The sequence below is a fragment of the Nomascus leucogenys genome, chromosome 11, assembly GCF_006542625.1.
Source record: "Nomascus leucogenys isolate Asia chromosome 11, Asia_NLE_v1, whole genome shotgun sequence".
Lineage (NCBI taxonomy): Eukaryota > Metazoa > Chordata > Mammalia > Primates > Hylobatidae > Nomascus > Nomascus leucogenys.
Window position 1 is genome coordinate 26,864,616 of NC_044391.1, and position 3,276 is coordinate 26,867,891.

General features: G+C 36.9%; 1 non-coding gene across 1 annotated transcript; it reads left to right on the forward strand.

The window, feature by feature from the left end:
- The first annotated feature begins 2,916 nt into the window (after positions 1–2,916).
- On the forward strand, positions 2,917–2,981 carry LOC115837401. The gene has a single exon (XR_004032445.1). It is a non-coding gene; the product is annotated as a U7 small nuclear RNA (small nuclear RNA).
- Positions 2,982–3,276: the final 295 nt, after the last annotated feature.

Below are 3,276 nucleotides of genomic sequence, written 5' to 3' on the forward strand. Positions count from 1 at the left end.
CAGCCACCATGTCTGGCTAATTTTTGTATTTTCCATAGAGACGGGATTTTGTATGTTGCCCAGGCTTGTCTCCAACTCCTAGATCAAGTGATCCTCCCGCCTCGGCCTCGCAAAGTGTTGGGATCACAGGCATAGCCATGGCATCTGGCCAACGATAACTTTTAGCTAAGAAAATATAGCATATCCACACTGAAATCAGAAAAGATATAGACAAATCTAAACAAAATGATCCCCTTAGAAGAAACAGAAAATTAATAAAGAAAAGCTATGGGCCCATTTGTTTCTATGAGAAGTTATACCAAGTCTTTAAAGGGAAGACAATATTAGTGCTATTTAGACAGCCCGCAGCATTTAAAAAAGTACTATTCCAAATTATTTTTATGACATGAAGATGACATTGATTCCAAATTCTGACATATTGTTTTAAAGAAAAGACCTACAGATCAATTTGACGTGTAGATATTGATACTAAACTCCTAAATAAGTTCTAGGAACAAATTTTAAGATTCCAGTGTCATTAGCAAGGGGAATTCATTTCATGAATCAATGACACTTCTATATTAAAAAATTATTAAATTGGAAGAACTAATGAGAAAAATCACACCATCATCTCCGTAAATGCTGAACAGGCACCTGCCAAAACTCAGCAATCATTTTTGACAAAAATACTCGATTAAATAGCAATATATGAATACTTTTTTTAACCATGATATAAATGTATATTTCAGCCCAAAAACCAGCGTCATGATTAATGGGAAACATTCCACTGAAGTCAGGAAGAACTGATCTCCATCACTATTCTAGTGTAACTTTGTAATGGAGGTAATAGTGCAATCAAATAGAACATTTGAAAATTTGGAAAGGAAGAGATGAAACATCCATCAACACAAAAACTGATAAATCTTGGAATATCTGTTCAAATTAATACTATATGGCAGTGAATATAGAGGGATTACTGATGCATACATTTATATGGCTGAATCTCAAAAATATAAGGTTGTACAACGGCAACAATAAGTAATACACAGAAAAATGCATATGGTATTATTCTATTTATATAAGTATCTAAACAGATAAAACTATAGTGTTAGGTAGTAAAGGCATGTAGTTCTGCAAAGGAATAGTTAGCTCAAATTTCAGCATAGTAGTTACTTCCAGGGGCAGTGATGGGGAGGTGATTTATATGGAGCCCTCAGGATCTTCTAGGGGTACTGATAATATTATATTTCTTAAGCTGGGTGATGGACGCACAGGTCTTTATTTTATTGTTATTCTTTAAGCTACACATTGATAATACATTCCTTTCTGCCACCTAGGATTGTGGATATTTATTTCATGAGCTGGACACGATTTCTCATGACATTATGCACCTGGCTCCAATGCTGCTATTATTATAATGTATTCTTTATATATGATATTTTCACAATTAAATGAAATCATTTTTGATATTTTTGCTTGTGATTAAAATAGAACTTATACTGATTATGTGTGTGTTTGGTGGTTTAGTACTTCGACATCTCAAATGTCAAAATAATGAAGAAATCATCACATACATGTGTACTTTGAATATGCCTGGAAGACATGCTGACATCAACATAAAAGGATATTTTCCTTTTTTGAGACAGGGTCTTACTCTGTCACCGAGGCTGGAGTGCAGTGGCACAATCCCAACTCATTGCAACCTCTGCCTCTCAGACTCAAGTGATTCTCCTGCCTCAGCCTCCCCAATAGCTGGGACTACAGGTGTGCACCACTATGCCCGGCTAATTTTTGTACTTTTTGTAGAGACAGGGTTTCATCATGTTGCCCAGGCTGCTCTCAAACTCCTGGACTCAAGCAATCTGCCTGCCTTGGCCTCCCAAAGTGCTGGAAGAACTCTCTTTCAAAAAAATAAAAATACCACTAACACATCTATAAAAGTAATAATTCATCCAGTCAATTGCCAAAGTTCTAATTTTCTCTTAAATGTAATAAATACGCTTTAAAAAAGTAATGTTAAATAAGAATCTAAGTAGAATTTTGCATATTGCAGTTGATTGGCATATCTTTTAAATCTCTTTCTCTCTCTCTCTTTTTTTTTTTTTTTTTTTTGAGACAGAGTCTTGCTCTGTTGCCCAGGTTGGAGTGTAGTGGCATGATCTTGGCTCACTGCAGCTTTGACCTCCTGGGCTCAGGTGATCTGTGCATACCACCATGCCCTGCTACTTTTTTGTATTTATTTGTAGAGAGAGGTTTTCACTGTGCTGCCCAGGCCGGTCTTGAACTCCTGAGCTCAAGTGATCCACCTGCTCGACCTCCCAAAGTGCTGGGATTACAGACATGAGCCATGGGGCCTGGCCTAAATCTCTTTTAACCTATATATTCCCCTTTCATCTTTATTTAAATTGCAATTTATTTATTTAAGACACACAGACTGTTTTTTTCTTTTAGACTTGCCCACAGTCTGGTTTTGTTGATAACATCCCCATGGTATTATTTAACATGTTTCTCTGTCCTTTGGAGTTTCTGTAAATTAGCAGGTTAATCTAGAAAATTTGCTTTCAAAAGATGATCATGGGGTGTAGCCTCAGCACTCCCGCTTGTTAGAAATGAAAATGATTGGACTTTACCCTAAACCTATTTAATCAGAAACTCTGGACTTGCAGTCCAGCAATCTGATTTAACAAGCCTTTTGGGTTCTCCTAATCCCACTGATGTTTGCAAATGACTGACCTAGGTCTTTGGTCCATTTTAGGTTTGATTTTTTTGGCAAGACTACTTCATAGTAATGGTGTATTTTTTTAAAAGGCATATAGTATCTGATTATCTTTTATTTTATAACCAGCGATGCTCAACACTTAGATCCATGAGAGTATAGTAGAAATTGCAAAATGGAGATAGCGTATTGTCCCTTCTTCACTTATTACCTGAAACACAGAGTGTTACAGCTCTTAATGGAATTTGTCTAGCAGGTTTTTTGGTCTTCACAGGAAACTTCCCCTTCCCCCACAAAACAAGAGAGAAACAGTCCTCATTTACTATTTAATAACCCAGTGTCCTTAAACAATCTTAAACATGCTGAGAAGTTGAAAGAATAGTACAATGAAAACCCATATACTAGAATTGGTTCATGGTTCTGCAGGCTATATACAAAGCCTAGTGTCAGCAACTGCTTCTGGTGAGGGGCTCAGGAAGCTTACAATGCTGGCAGAAGGTGAAGAGAGCCAGCACATCACATGGCAGGAGCAGGAGAGAGACAGAGAGAGAGAGAGAGAGAGAGAGAGAGAAATATTCTTT